The following is a 15,791-nucleotide window of genomic DNA, read 5'->3' as shown; positions in this document are numbered from 1 at the left end:
TTCCCGGGTGACAATGGTGGCGGCGGCGGGGCCGGCCGGGGGCGGCGGGGGCGGCGGGCAGCGGGGCGCCCGCTAGCGCCGCGCCGGCTCGGGGCCGCGGCGCCGTCCGCCCGCGCCGGGGGTAGGCGGCGGGGCCGGGCGGCGGGGGCCGGGCGCTGGGCACCGAGCGGGGCCGGCCGCTGCCACCCGCGGGGCGCCGGGACCCAGCCGCGGCGGCGCTCGGGGTCCCCCCGCGGCGGGGGCGAGGGCGCGGGGGGGGGGGGGGGGGTGTGCTACCGGGGGGGTGGGCACCGGGGTGGGGGGGGCGGCGACGGCCCCTCCGCGCTCGGCTCCCGGCCGCTTTTGCCCTCCCCGCAGCCGGCTCCGGTCCGCCGGGGGCTGGTGTCGGCTCGGCGGCGGAGGCAGCGCGGCTGCCCGGCGGCGACGGCTGCGGGGCGGCCGTGGGAGCGGTGCCGCGCGGTGCGGCGGAGCCGCGTGTAACAAGTAACCGAAGTTTTTTTTTTTTTTTTCTCCCCTCGCAAAGTAAATTTCTTTTTTTTTTTTTTTTTTTTTTTTCCCACTTCGCTGCCGGATCTGTAATATGCAATTCATAAAGCTCCGCTCCCCCTGTGTTTGATGTGAGGGCACTGAACATACACTAAGAATAAAAGATTAAATGGAAGCAGACGAATCGCAGTGTACAATGTGTAATATATCTAATACGCATCCAGAGCGGGTGCTGCCAGCTGTAAAGCGATAGTGGATTTTGTGAATGATGACTGAATGTTGTGATTATTGTACGAAACTCCGCTGAGTCGGAGCCAGGCAGGCCCCACGGGTGAACTGCTGCTTTTTTTTTTTTTTTCCCCCCCCTTTTATTTTTATTATTACTATTTTTTTTCCTCGCAGCGAGGTCGTATCCTGCCATCCGAGATGTCCTTCTTATTGCAGGCCCTTGTTTGGTTTGGGTCGTTTCATTCTTTGCTCAAATGATTGATCGGGAGAAGAGGGCAGGGGGGGAGCAGCCCTCCCGCCCGGCGTCCCGCACATAAACAAAGCTGCGCACACATCCTGCGATAACGGATCACATGTGTGCCGCGCCGCGCCGGGCCTGACCCTGGCCTGGCAACCTTTACTCCCGGGTCAGCTCCCTCGCAGCCGCCGGGGCTCACGTGCCCAGGCGGCCCCAGGCAGGCGGGGGCTGCGGTCGCCGTGCCCCCCCGGGGGTGCTGTCCGGCCTGCCGCGGGTACCTGGGGCCGTGCCTCCCGCCCTGCGTGGCGGAAGTTTTGCTTCTCGGGAAGCGGGCCCTGCTGTGTCAGCAGCCCCTTTGTGGCGGCTTTGTCCGCTCCTCCGGCCCCAGCGCGTCGCGGCCGACAGCCCCGGCTGCACCTGGGCCTTGCTCAGGCAGCCGCGGGCCTGCCGCCGGGGTGTCGCGGGTCCCCGGCACGGCGCCTCGTGGCTGGGGGGTGCCAAACACAGCCGCCAGCAGCGTCCCCAGCGCCGTCCCCTTGGGCCCCAGTGGTGCCCGGGGGTCTCGGGGCCTTCCCTGCCAGCCCCGGCCGCGCTCCCTGCCCCAGCCTCGCTGCCGCTGCTTCTTGGCAAGGAGCTGGGGGCAGCGGGGCTGGCGGGGGGCGAGCGGGGCAGGCCGAGGTGCTCGCCTCCGGGGTGCTGGTCAGCAGGAGGGCAGGGCTGGCTCTCCTCGCAGGGCCGGGTTGGCAGGCGTGGGAGCCCTTCCCCATCCGCTCCTCAGTCTGTCGGAACCCTCTTTTTAAAATTTCTCGCCCGAATGACTTGCCCTCCCTGGCAGCCAAATAAAACCCGCACGCCCGAGGAAAGGCAAAACACAGCGGGAAGCCCAAAGCTGGGTGGCCAAGAGCTCCTGCCACAGCACCGGATTCAAGCGCGTCGTGGCACTGTATGGCATGAGCCCGGGGCTCCTGCTGGCCTCCGCCACACCACGAGCAGCGGCCGCTGCGTCCCCTGCCAGCCGTGCCCCACCGGTGCGCTGGGGACACGGGGCTGGCGCTGGGTGGCGCGGGGAGGGCCGGCAGCTGCCGTGCCCTGACCTCGGGGCGGGCGTGGGGGGGGACGCGCCGGCGGGTGACAACAAAAGCAAAGTAACAAAGGGCCTGCCGGCCGCGCGCACAACTTCGTCCCGGCCTCCCGTGGCGGGTGCTGGAGCCGCAGGGCCGTCCGGCGGCGGGCAGAGCGGGGCAACGGGGGGGCTTCTCCTCTTTGCTTGAGGGGGTCTGGGGGCTCTGTCCCAGCTGGCTGGCGCTGGCAAGGCGCTCGTGGCTTGACGCCGTGGCTCGGTGAAGGCCTTGGGGCTGCGTTGTGAGTGCCTCGCATGGCTTCCCCCCGCTGCCAGAGGAGTTACACCGCCTCGGTGGGGAAAACGCAGGAGGTGTCTGAGGCGTTGAGCCGAGTCGTCCTTGACGTGGATTTTGTGGCAGGGCGAGTGTGGTGAGCGAGTGTGGTGCTGCCGTGGGCATCCCATTGTGCTTGCCCAGCTGGGGGGCTCGGGTCCCCCCGCTGCTCCCCAAGGCGTGAAGTGGGTCAGCGGAGGAGGGGTTCGTGGGTGCCGTGCTCCGAAATTCAGCCTCCCTAACAAAGGAGGTGGCCGGGGAGATTCAGCGGGGCCGAAGGGGTGCGGGTGTGGCGTGAGGGGCAGGGATGTGCCCGGTGCCCACCTGGCCCCGAGGCTGTGTTCGGGCCCGGTCTGGCTCAGCACCGTCTGGGCTGAGCATGGGCAGGTGCGGGCAGCGCAGGTGCTGCTCGCTGTTGTCCTGGGGCACGGGGACGTTGCACAACTTCCGTCAGCGTTCCCTCCCCAGACGTGTCCGCTCCCGCTCCCTCCCACCACAGCTCCTGTTTTGGGGGCAGGAGGGAGATGGCTGTGAAGGGGACTGGATCTGGGGCTCCCGTTCCTCGCAGCCACCGTGTGCTGCCCTCGCGGCTCCGGCGCCTTCTGCTCGTGGGCAGCCCCGGGTTCCTTGCTGCTCACCGGTGCGGGCTGCCCTGTCCTGGCTGCCTGCCTGCCGTCCTGCGTGGAGCAGCCGCGGCTGGGCGGGTGCTGCTGGGGCCGGATCCGGCCCCGCTTGTCCCAGGCCTGCGGCCCCCTCCGCACAGGCACCCCCAGGGAGCTTTTCAGCGGGGCCATGCTGGGCTGCTCCAGCCCCGTCTCCCACCGCTGCTGCTCCTCTCTTGCCCCGGTGGCACGTTTGTTTTCCTAAACCCTGGGTATAGGAACAACCTCTTGATTAAGTGTATTAATAGTTAAACTTTCAGCTCATAGCTTAAACTCACCAGACCACGAAAAGCCTCCGTCCTTTACTCATGCTCTGTTGCTCAACTAAAATATTGCACTCAAAGGTTTTTTTTTTTTTTTTCTTTTCCTTTTCCCCTGACTCAACTTTGACTCCTGGGAACGTGGGGGCCATTCAGGGGCTCCTCAACGCCCTGGCCAGGGGTGGTCCCAGCTGCCCCTCGTGTCCTGTGCTGTTTGCTGCACCAGGTGCAGGGCTCTGCCCCAAGCGCTCGCCATGCGTGCCCTTGGGCGTGGGAGGTGGCCTGGTGTCACCCCGGGCTGGGGAGTGCTGGAGCTGTTCTCCTGGGGACGCACGTCCGGCTGTGCCCTGTGCAGAGGGCAGAGCGCGCCAGGTGCGGGTTGACACAGGCTGGGCTGTAATGGGTGGGGAGGGGTGCGAAGGGGCAGCTGTGGGGCAGGAGGGGCAGAAGGAGAGAGGTCAGGCGTGGGCCCTGGGAGAGCTGCAGAGAGAGTCAGGCAGCTGGACGGGGTGACCCAGCCCCAAATACATGTGTTTCACCCTGGCCAGTGGGCCTCAGGTGTCCGAAGACAGAGTTGAAGATGGAGTTCATGTCCATCAGCATCTGTGGTGCGGATGTGCTACAGAGCAGGTCATCGCTGTGCCCCATGCTCCCTCCTTTTGAGATGCCACAGAGCTCGGGATGTGCTGCGGTGCTGTGGTTGGGGTGGTTTCATCCTGGCTTATCTTTCCTGATGGCTTGGAAGCAGGTGGAGGGCCCCGCACAGCCTGGGATGACACTCATTACCGTGCACGGGTGGCAGCCTGTTATTATATGAATAAAAGGATTTTTAAGGTCACAAGTTTTTCAATAGGCAGAATAAAGGCGGGAGAATCCCTGTGTTTTGTAGGAGTGCTGGGCTCTGTGCATGCACCGGGCCCCTGCTCGAATGCCGTTGTCTGCCGGGCATGCTCGGCGGCCGCGCTCGGTGCGTGCGGGCCCCCCGCTGGCTCTGCCGCCCTGGCTGCTGCCGGCTGGGTCCCAGCCCGGCACACCGCGGACCAGCAGCCGGCACTGCCCCGCAGGCTCCCGCTGCTGGTGTCCCTGGCGTGCTTCTGCCCGCTGGCATGGGCTGACGCGCCTCCCTCGAGGGGCTCAGCCATCTGCTTGGTGGCCTCTCCTGTCCCGCTCCTCCAGCGAGGTGTCACCGGCCCCATCCTCTGTGCAGGACCAGCCCTGGGGGCACCCACCCAGGGGTGAGGTTATGGAATGGGAAAGGGATGTGGATAATGGCCCTGCTGGATCCACGTTACAAGGCTTGGCTTGCAATCCATGCTCTTGCCTTGGGATTTGAGGGTCTGGCTCTGTTTCCTCTTGCTCCAATGGTATCGCTTGTACCAGAGGATCTTTCATAGCCTAACTTGGGCATCCTTTGTGCTGGCAGGATGCAGACCTTCACAGAGTGATGTCTGTGGAGAGCTGGCCCAGCCATGGGACGGTTCATGTTGGCCTTGTCCCTACAACTGATGGCAAAGAAAGGAAATCCCATCTCCTGACTTCCCAAGCGGGATGCGCTTGGTGCCCCAGCTCGGAGAGGTGAGAGCTGGGGAAGGGCTTGGGTCGTTGGCTCTCTCCCTCATCAAAGGCACAACACAGGTCTTCAATGGGAGCCTGGTGTGGGTGATAACTATGCCCTGCGCTGCGTCGTAAACATGGTCTTTCACTTCTGGGCTGCTAGATCAGGTTCATTCCGAGGGCCTGACAGTCACCTTTGTGGCACTGGGTCCTGCAGGTACCGGGAGGGGCTCCAGGAGCAGCTCCTCGCCTGCCCTGCAGCCACGTTGGAGCCAAGGCCCAGGAGAAGGCGCTGTCCTGGCCCAGCAAGCTGCCGCCGCGCTCTGCGCTGCGCTGTGCTGCTCTCGGCGTGGCAGCGGGGCTCAGGGCACACGGGGCAGCTGTGGCCGCCAGGCAGAGTGGGGCCCATAAGACCCATTCCATGCTGGTGTGAGTTTGCTCGGCACTGTCTGTGTTCTGGGGATGGATCAGGCCTGAGCAAGGTGTGGATTTGTGCTTCAGTAGCATGAGGCTGGGGGTGTTCGCCTCCAGCTTCCTTTGCCTCTGCTGCCTTTGGTCATCTCTTGATTTCCTGGCGTCTGCCTGCTGTGTGAGGGCAGCCCTGGTCTCGCCCAGCACCAGGACGTGATGGATGTCTCATTTTTGCCTTTGCAGTCCCGCCTTGAGTTCTTGTCTCCACTCCAGCTCTTTGTAGAGATGTCTGGGCAATATCCATCTCCCACAGTCTTCCTTTCGAGAGTTCGTCTGTGCCCAAATGAGCAACACAGCTCCATCCATTCTGACCCCAGGTGGTCTCTTGGCATCCTGTGGGTCTTGGGGTCATTAATTCTCACTTGTTTTTGCTGGGACCTGCTCTTGTGGCTTTTGTGCCTCTTTCTCTTCCTCAGAACTCCATGAGAAAAGCTGTTTGCAGGCCAGAGTCCGGAGCCTGTCACTTGAGCATCTCAAAGGCTGTGCCTCTGCCTGATCCTAAACATCGGCTCTCGCTTCCACCGCCCACGGGGGCTGAGTGTCCCTCAGGCTGTCCCCGTGCTCTCTAGGCTCTTCATCCCTCAGCCCACTTGCTGGTCAGAGGCAGGCTGTGGAGCTGGACGGTGGCTACCGAGGGGCTTGAGACCCTCTGACAGCGGTGCAAAACGTGGAGCAGGCCCATGGGAGCTTCCCACGGCGGTGCGGGACTCTCTCTTTCTGCTCTGGTGGAGATTTGAGTCCACGGCAAGGGAGAGTGCTAGAGCTGTGCCCTCAGGTGTCGCGTGGGGGTTGCGTGTGGTCTTGTCTCCTCTCCGGCTTCAGCAGCCCCCGGCAGGCAGAGCCCTTGCCCGCGCCGCCCTCTTGCCCCCGTACACCCCATCCTCCTTCGGCTGTGCTGCTCTGTGCCGCCTGCCAGCTGGGACCTGGCACGGTGGTGTCCCCCCCCCCGCCGCTCTGTGCCACCAGCGCTGTCACCTCTGCTGCTGGCCCCGCTGCCCCCCCGTCCCCCTGCCGTGCCTGGCTCCCCCGTGCCGTTGCCGGAGACTTTTCCCCCAGTTTCTGTAACCTCTGCGAGCGAGCGGCCGAGGATCGCTGACTCTGGGGAGTGCTCGTCTTGCCCTCTGCTTTACCTTCTTCATCTCGCTAATCTGATGACCGGAGGTATGCGAAGCATTTCAAATATGGCCTCGTTCGCTGGCTCCGGACAGAGCACGCAAGAGGCGTTTCTTCACACTCCTATTCCAGCCTGCCGCTTCTGTTCCCTCCTCCCATGGGCATCCCGCTGCGGTGTGCCCGTGCTGCTGCAGCGCGCGGGCACGGCATGGGGCAGGCTGCGGGGCCCGGCGGGGCCGATCGCCGTGGGGCCCATCGCGTGTGCCTGGCTCGGGGGGGGCCGCCGGACCGATGCGTGCTTTACAGGTCGGATCCGGGGCGTGCCGGAGGCTGTGGGCAGAGGCACGCCAGCACCCGGCTCTCCGTGAGCATCCTTTGCCGCGTGGGCGTGCGACGAGCGTGTACCAACAATGGGGACCAGGACGTCCCTGCTGCCCACAGCCCTGGCACGCGCCCAGGTCCCCTGCAGCGCTCCAGCGTGGTGGAAGGGCCGGGAAGGACACGGCGGGGCGAGCAGGGCTGCTGGCTCACCTGCCTGGGGAGGTGTCCCGGGGAGGGGGGCTCTGAGCAGCACCGTGGCAGCCTCAGGCAGGGCCGAGCCTCGTCCTCCACCCACCAGGCTGGGCGGCGGCGATGAGGCCGCGGAGCAGAGGCCCAGCGCAGGGCAGGAGGTTTGGGTGTGCTTGGGTGCTGCTGCCGGCCCAGCGCCCCTTGGCACAGGGTGGCACAGAGCGGCGGGGTGGGGGACGGGGGTGCTGGCCACGTGGGGAGCAGCTGGCCTGGGGAGTCCACCGGGTGCCCCCGGGAGCCCCAAGAGCAGCTAGCGTGGGCCTCGCACCTCCTGGCCCTGCGAGGAGCCTTTGGCGCGCGGCTGAATCGAGGCGCCCCTGCTCGCCTCGGTGGGCTCCCGTCATGCGCCCGCGTTGTGCGGCTGCCGAAAGATTGGTTTGGGTTTGTGCGGCGCGCTTGCCCCTTTCTGAAACTGTTAATTAAATCACTGCTTGTCCAGAAAGAGGATGCAGGGAGGACGCTTTTCCTCCCACAGGCAGGGGAAGTGACCCGGGAGGTGGGGGGCAGGGGGGGACAAGGGCAGCTGGGGCACAGGGGCCCTGCAGAAAGTGTCACCGGTGGGGTTTTGCAATCTGTCTGGGCCCTGCCTCGCCGGGGTGGGGGGAAGGCAGCGGAGCAGAGGTGCTGGGGAGGGGGCTGTGTGTCACCTCGGGGCAGCAGCACGGGGAGGTCCTGAGGGCCCCGGGGGGGGCGGGGAGGTCAGCTGTGCCGAGCCGCGCTGTGCCAAGCTGTGCCGTGCCGAGCCGAGCCGAGCCGCGGGAGGAGGCAGTGGGAGTCTGTCAGCGGCTCCCAGCTCAGCTGAAGTTGCTATTTAAAGCTGGGGCAGGAAAATAAATGCAGAAGATGAGAAGGGGGAGGTTTGGGGAAGGGCCCTGCGTCCCTCTGCCTGTGGGAGCGCAGGGGCGCGGGCAGGCTCTGGCTGACCCCAGCCTCCCCATGCCCCGCGGCCCTCGGGGACAGCTGGTGGAGCCTCGTCCCCAGGGAGGGGCTGGTGTGACGGGGCGGTGGGGGGGAGGTCTGGGAGCGGCGCGAGGCGTTTGCGCCGTAATGCATCAGGACAGCTTGCAAATTCCAGCAAGGTGCTGTCTGCGGCCGAGCGTGCGCTGCCTCGCGTCCGAGGGGGCCACGCTGCCACAACAAGTTAGGTCGCGAGGTGCGGCAGCCGGGGGGGCGCCTGCTGCCTGCCGCGTGCGGCCTGCGGAGCCCCCGCTCCCGAAGGGCTCCGCTGGTAGAGCCCCGGCCACGCTCCAGGAGCCGGTGCCGCGGCTGTGGGGGCTGGAGGACGGAGCCCTGTCCTCCTGCCTGCAGAGCCCCGGGCTCGAGTCCCTCCTGGAACCGTGGCAGAAGTCATTTGCGAGCTGCTGAGCCCCGGGGTGGGAGGGCAGAGCCATCAGCTTTGCGTAGGGGGGAAAGCGAGGCAGAGCGGGATCGCTGCTGGAGGTGGCCTCTCGCGGGGACGTGGCGGGAGGCGCGTGCTGCAGTCCCCAGCACTCGGGGGGGTGCAGGATGGAGCCTGGCCTGGAGCCCCCCCCAGTCCCCGAGCTCAGCTCCTGTCGCCGTGGCCGGGTAACATCTGGCTGCCACGGGCGGCTCCGCTCCCCTCCGGCGCTGCTGAGCTTCCCGGCGCGGAGCTCCCCATCTCGGGGCGTGCTGGTCCCCGGCAGGACTGCGCTAGCGCGGCATGCGATGCCAGACTGACACCGTTTGGCTCGGGAAAAGCTGTGTGTTCGCACATGGGCGCTTCCAAAGCGAGCAGCTGGGTATGTGTGCGGAGGAGGAAGGAAGGAAGGGGAAAGCCAGCCGTCAGGGCGTTTCTATTGATGAGTTTGTTTTATCACGTAGGTGTCGAAATACTTTGCAAAGAGAGCAACTAAGCAATGTTTGGGCCTGGCCTTTAGCAGAGGCGTGATGGGAGGGAAGGGGCCGGGGCTGGGCTGCAGCGTGGCCCAGGGGCAGCACGGAGCAGGGTGCGAGGCTGCGGGGGGAAGGAGCCGGCTGAGGAGCAGAGCACGCTGCTGGGCAGCGCGTGGCGGGCAGGGTGCTCTGGGGGTCCCAGTGAACCTCTGAGAGGTTGGCCTTCCCCCCAGCCCTTCCTAAGAGGCAGCTTGTCACCCTGCCTCTGAATACTCGAGCCCCCAACAGCTGAGGTGAGGGCTGTAGGTTTTTCTCCCATCCGTCGGTGTGTCCAGATCTGCCTAGCACTGCTTGGCTTCTCTCCTTGCCAGCATTAGGTTTTGTTTCCTTAAATAAAGAGCCCTTAAAAACGCTCATTAGCCATCTTAATGGGAAAACCGGAGTCACCTTGAATGCGAAAGCAGCGGTGCGGTCGCTCCCTGTGCCGGGCTGCGGGTGCCGGACGCTGCCTCCCTCCCCGCTGCGCCCCGGTGCCCGGTCCTGCAGGCGGCGGAGCTGCCGAGCGCCGCGCACCTCCCCGAGGCGCTCAGCCCCTGCGAGGACGGGGCCTTTTTATTTGTAAAGGCGTCAGGGGATTAGTGGGAGGATTAGTAAATATGACCCCAGGTAAAGATTAAGACAAAAAAAAAAAAAAAAAGATGTTTTTTCCCCATGCTGATGCACCGTGAAGATTAAAATGGGATGAATTCGCACAGCCGGCAGTTGGTGTATTGGTGGAGGGGGGCTTTTGGCAGGAGGGACGGAGGGGGACGGCAGCGGGGGCAGGTGACTGGGGGTGCTGGTGCCAGTACCAAGTGCCCCCCCTGGTCTGGGGGTGCTGGGTATGAGCTGCAGGGGGTCTGGGCTCCCACAGGATAGAGAAGCAGGGGGCATGGGGAGCGTTTTCAGCTGTCGTGCTCTCGCCTGCACCCGCACCGAGTGCCCCAGTAATTGCAAGCAGCCGAATCCTGGCAATACCTGACACTGCTGCAAGGCTGCGGCTCCAGCAGCTAATGCGAAAGGACGTTAACTCGACAGGGAAGGCTAGAAAACACTCAGAGCATCTGGGGAGGCAGGAGCAAATCAGCCCCCCCCGCCCGCAGCTCTCCCCTGCCCGTGCAGGAGCAGCCTCTGTTGTCCATCGGACAACCTCGTCTGTCCCTGGCATCCTGAGCCTCGTCCTGCAGATGGGCCTGGGGCTCCCCGCCGAGCGGCGAGCTCTGGGGATTAGCTGGGGACTTGGGATTTCGGCTGCATTCTGAACGTTTGTCAGGCGAGGCTCCTCTTTGGCCGGGCCCCCGCCGTGCTGCGGGTGCGTGCGGGCTTGGCGCTGGGCTGCCCACGGCTCGGTCGCTGCTGCTGCTGCTGCCCGGGGCTGGGCGGCGGGGCGGCCCCTTGGGGACGAGAGCTCGGGCACTGGTGCCATCCCGGGGACGCTGGTGCTGCCGGACGGGGCAGGCGCTGCCGCGTGGGGTTTGGCCGCGGTGCCAAACCTCGGCGCGCACGAGGAGGCTGCGAGCCCTCGGGATGGCCAGGGAGAGGCTGCCGGCCTCCGCAGCCTGCCTCAGCGGTGTGCTCCTGATTTATGCCGGCGCGCGCAGGAGCTGATTGGGAGCGGGAGGTGCTTGGTTTCACTCTGCTTCAGGCCTTAAATTTTGTCGCTGCTCATGTCTCAGGCGGCACACAATGGGAGTGGGACCGGCTGCCCTGGGCTGGAGCCCCCCGCTCCCTCTGGTGCCCGAGGGGGAGATGCTCGGAAATGGGGGCGAGGGAGGTCCTGCCTCCCTGCAGGGCTGCTGTGCGCAGGGGAGGACAGGACCCTGCCGGGTGTCTTTTGGGAGCAGCCTGGGGGCATGGATGGGCCCTCTGGTGCGGGATGGAAAGTGGTGACGGCTCTGAGCTGTGCCCAGAGCAACAAGAGGGTCCAGATGGTGTCTCTGGTGCATCCTCCTCCTCCTCCTTTCTCCTCCCATTGGACGTTTGCATTTCTGGCTCAGGGCTGTCTGCCTGCTGAGGGGAAATCCTCCCCTGGAGTTGGGACCCTCTCTGAGGTTCGTGGTGTGCTCTGGGAGGGAAGCAGGGTCCCTGCAGAGGCAGGGGCTGCACATCTCCGCAGCGTTCACCCCTCCGTATGGGCTGAGCATTGTGGCGTCAGTTTTTAGAAAGCGTGAGGGTGGATCTGCTGCTGCCAGCTCAGGACCGGTGTGGAGCTGGGACCTCCCGTCCTTCTCCAAGCACTTGGTGGGCAAACACGCTCGGCCATGCTGCTGGTGAGCCCTTTCTGTGCAAGGGCAGGGCGGGGTGAATGTGGCAGTGGGATGCAGAAGGGCAACAGGCAGCTCCCGTGCTCTCCTTCTGTTTCTGCTGGCATTGTGCTGCTGTCCTGCCCCCCCGTTCACTCTGTCCCCCATGTGTCATGCGGAGGTGGGTGATGGGAGTCACTGAAACTGGAAGCCTCAAAGCTGGGGTCCCTGATGTCGCACACGGCCACGTCCCAGCCCCTCCTGCCTCCGTTTCTGCCAGCGGCGGCGTGGTGATGGCCGACCTTCCTCCCCAGCCTCCCCTGCCGTGCAGACCCCTGCTATGTGCTGTCCGAAGGGGGGCTCTTCGGGAACCAAGCGTTCCAGGGGCTGCTCCTCCACGCTGTGGCCGGCTCGGCAGTGAGCGCTGCGGAGCTCACCGGGAGAGCGCCGAGTCGAGGGCTCCGCAGAGGTGCCCCTGGCAGGGGGCTTTGAAAGACCCCGAGGCTGCTTGAGCCCCTGCTGCCTCCTCCCGCTGCTGGCCATGAGCAACCAGCGGCGTTTTGGGTGTGTTTGCAGGTGCCCACCCCTGGTGCTAATGCGCGGGAGGTGCATGGCGGGGGGCACCAGCCCCTTTGATCTGTGCTGCTGCTCTTGGAGGGGGAGGATATGGGGTTCCCTTTTCTGGGGGCGAGGCTGTTCCCTGCCCAGAGCCTTTCCCCTGCCCGCCAGGAGCGGAACAGGCGTTGCTGCAGCAAGTGGAAAGTTGGAGGGGTGAAGCACGGCCATTTCCCCTCTGAGAGCCACCTCTTGTGGCGGTGTCATTGGGCTGTTTTCCGCAGGGACCCTGGCGGCCGGCACCAGGGACACTGCTTTCTTTCCAAGGTGAGTGGCGTTACGGACGAGCCCTGTGTGTTCCCCAGCCCCGTGGCAGAGGAGGGCACACACCCGCTTTTTGGTCTGTGGGTCACCTTTAATCCTGCCGGTCAAGGCCGTCCTAGAGAGGCCGTCCTAGAGACCCATCTGTCACCCTGCTTCTCACGACAGCTCGTGGGAGCGGAGCAGCTGAACTCTCCCCGCTGGCCCCGAGGGAGACGAGAGGACAAGGGCAGGATTTTTTTCCTGGTGCCAGGGCTGTGCTGTGCCATCCCTACAGCAGCACCGGCTCGGGGAGCTCTAAAGGTCGGGGTGCCCGAAGGTGTCTGGGTGCCGTGCTGTGTCCTCGATGTGGGTCTTGCCCGTGCTGTGGCCCTGCGGGACGCGGCGAGGACGGGGAGCAGAGGGGCACTGGGGTCGAGATGCTGGAACAAACCCCAGGGCCGTTCTGCTCTGCCTGCGTGGAGATCTCGCTTGCGTCCTGTGCCTGGGTGGCGTGGGTCTGCTGTGATGTGAGGGGATCGGGCACCTTGCTCCCCAGCAGAGGTGGAAGGGTCCCCGGGTAGGAGCAGGAGCCGTGGTGCCCTCCAGGGGCTCAGGTCCCAGTCTTGCCAAGTCCCGTGCTGGAGGACCAGGTGCTGATGTTCCCCTCCCGGGCTGCCTTTGCACTGCGGCGCTGCCGCACAGCGGTGCCAAGCCGGCTGCGGCCCCGTGCCGAGCGCTGCGCTGTGCCGGGGAGCGGCCCCAGCGCCTGGAGGACACCCCGGGCTTGCTGGGCCCTCGTCCCCACGTGGCTCCGCCAGCAGATGTGGCCTCGGAGATGGCTCTGAGCACCGATCCCCGTCCCTCCGTCCTGAGCTCCCCAGTGCAGGGGTGCCCCAGAGGGAGGAGCGGCTCCGGGGTCACAGCCTGTCCCTGCCCCGCGCCGTGCCGGGGCTGCGGCTGGTCGCGGATGGAGCATGGGCAGGATGAGGCCAACGTTTTTGCTGGGTGCAGTGGAGCCCCGCATGTTCTCCCTGCCCCGGTCCCTGCCACAGCAGTTGGAGGCTGGGGGGCTGCGTGCAGGGCTCAGCACAGCCTCAGTACTCCCCCACCGGGGGCCTGGCTTTGCTTAGGTTTGGGAAGAAATCCCCCCAAGGGCAGGAGGAGAAAGAGGCTTTGATTTTTGTCAGCAAAAATTTTCGCCCAAGAGAAAGGCAGTGCTGTGGTCTAAATTAAGTTTAATGATTTTAACAAATCTCTGTGACCCCTCAAGCCCCCCAGCCACCATCGGGCGAGCTTTGGCCTGGGGTGTGCAAGGGCAGCAACAGCCACAGGGATGGGGAGCGGGCCGAGGAGGGCCTGGGGTGGGGAGGATGCTGAGTTCCCGTGCCTTTGGGGCTGAGACTGCCCCAGACTCGGTTTGCCGGTGAAAACAGCCTCCCCCTGCTGCAGGGCCAGGTTGGTGCCTGGCTTTCCCGGCACGCTCCCGCTTCGGCCCAAGCAGCAGCCGCATCCCCGGCGTGCGGGTGCTGGTGCCGGCGTGGGGCGCGGGCAGCGGTGGGGCTGTGCCTAGGCTGGGGCTCGTGCTGTGGGGCTGCGCTCCAGCCAGGGAGAGGTGGTATTTGGAACAAGGGCTGCGACTCATAGGAAATCACGTGGCTCGGAGACCTGGGGCTTTACGGGAAGAGAGATTAGAGAGGAGAGGGGGCGAGCGCGCAGGGGCTGGTGCCTGGGGCTGCAGCCCGCAGCGGGAAGCTGGCTCGCGCGCTCCCGGCTTGCACGCAGCTCTGCCACGGCTGGGGGAGCTCGGCGGGTGCTGAGCGTGGCGAGGCCCCGGGGGCTCGGCCCCGCTCCGTGCCCACCCTGCGCCCCGCTGCCGGCCAGCAGCAGCAGGCAGCGCAGCTCGCGCGGGGAGACGGCACGGGGCAGGTGGGCAGCAAGCCCTCCCTCCCCAAAGCAGATGGTCCCTCCGAAGCGAGCTGCCCCTTCCACATCGATTACCCGGGCTGGATGGTTAACGATTGCTTTCCAGGGTTAATTAAACTCTCCTCGTCAGGGCTGCTGCACCGTGGGGGAGGAGCGTTCCCTACCTGCGCTCGCACTGCCTCCGACTGCAGCCCTTGGGAGGGAGTGAGCCTGTGGCTGGAGCCGGGATTTGCTTCCAGGCCAGCACTCGCCCTCAATATAAATCCAGGAGCATGGCAGTTGTGCGGGGAGGATCTCTGCGATGGTCGGCTCTTCTCTCTAGGGCATCTGAAGCACGGCGTTTGTCAAGGTCAGCCGTGGAACCGAGAGTTAACCAGCTCACCGCGGCCTTGGATGCCGGAGAAGAGGCTGGCGGGTGTCTTCTCCCCCGTCTGTCGTTATTTTTTTGAAACCAGCCTGGTCCCTCCTCCCGCTACCTTGTTCCTTTAGGTTTAGGCTGCAAACACGTCTCTATTTCCAATTATTTTTAAAGCCGTCAAATATTTGGCAGCTGGACAGTCATTGTAAAGTAGCGTGTTTTGCAGAGCGGGTCACCAGCCATGCAATTGTTCAGAGTTTCTGATTCTTGCATATATAAATACGCCCTTTCATCAGGAGCTCTCAGTCGAAACTGCCATCTTTTGCCTCATTGTCAACATCGGCGAGGTTACGCATCGTTTGCTGACTCACAGCCTCCTGCTCTAATTACTCGGCTAAACTCCCTCTGCGGAGCTGGAGGCCAGTCCAAGCCCCTCGCTTTCCCTCACCCTGACCCAGTGGCTGGTGAGCCCTGCCTGCGGGGCCGTGTCCCCGTCCCGGCGCTCGCCACGACCCCCCTGCCCCGTCCTTGCCCGCTGGGCTGGCGGAGTGGCCGCAGGGAGCTGGCGGGCGTCCCCACAACGGTGCTGCTTGGAGCGCTGAGCGCAGCCGAAAGCTTCAGCTACTGCCACCGTGGCCCCTGCCTGCTCGTGCCCAGGGGGCTCGGGGAATCCTCCGTGGTTCTTGCGTTGTCGGGGTCTTGTGCCCCTGCCAGGGTTTGGTGGCTGGGGCTGGCCAGCACGGCGAGTGCGCTGCCCTGCCGGGAGAGCGCGCAGCATTGCCCCGGCCCGTTGCCCAAGCACCGCGCACAAAGCAGGGCGCCCTGTCCCTTTTCCAGGCGTCTCCCACCAAGGGACGCTGGCCCCGGTGCTGCCGGGACCCTGGCGAGGGGATCGTTGGCGCCGGGACCCCCAGGGTCAGCGGGAGTCTCCTCTCCTCCCTCTGCGGCAGCACCAACTCAGACAAGCTGTGCACTAAACCTGTTAGCTTATCCTCTTTTATCCCAGTCTGATATGATCATCCGCACTGTAAGCTTTCATCCAGGCCCAGCGTGATTTCCAGCGTTGGAGTGATTTGAACAGACGCCGCAATTACTGCAGGCTTGGTCTCACCCCACTCCTCCGCACCGGCTTGGGCTCCTCCGGAGGGCTCCTGTCCCCACGTAGGTGCCCAGAAGCAAAGCTGCAGAGGATGGCACAGGCTCTGGTGTTAATTATTTGCATTATTTCTTAAATACCCCTCATCCCGTGCTTGCTGGCCTGGTGGTGTGCCAGCAGTGCCAACGGGAAGCGCCCCCCACGCGCGGTGCTGATGCAGACCTCACTTCTGGGGGCTTGTGCCCTCCTCTTCCCAAGGGGGACCCCAGCCTGCACCCCGCACCTGCTCCCCCGTCCCAGCAAGCCCAGCCAGATTTCTACAGGGCCCGATCTGGATTTAACGCGCTGTTTTTATCTTCCCATGTGTTCGGTGGTAATGTTGTGGTGGAAACAATGCCCCTGCAAATCCAGCTTGCTCGCAGAGGTGAAACCTAGCCTCGTAAT

General features: G+C 65.0%; 1 protein-coding gene across 5 annotated transcripts in view; it reads left to right on the top strand.

The window, feature by feature from the left end:
• The window catches only part of CXXC5 (CXXC finger protein 5), a 39,323-nt gene that overhangs the window by 1,000 nt on the left and 22,532 nt on the right, over window positions 1-15,791 (top strand). The window lies entirely within an intron of this gene.

This window comes from Anser anser (assembly GCF_964211835.1).
Source record: "Anser anser genome assembly, chromosome: 14".
Classification (NCBI taxonomy): Eukaryota; Metazoa; Chordata; class Aves; order Anseriformes; family Anatidae; genus Anser; species Anser anser.
Note: the sequence above shows the minus strand (reverse complement) of the source record. Positions and strands in the feature narration are given on the sequence as shown.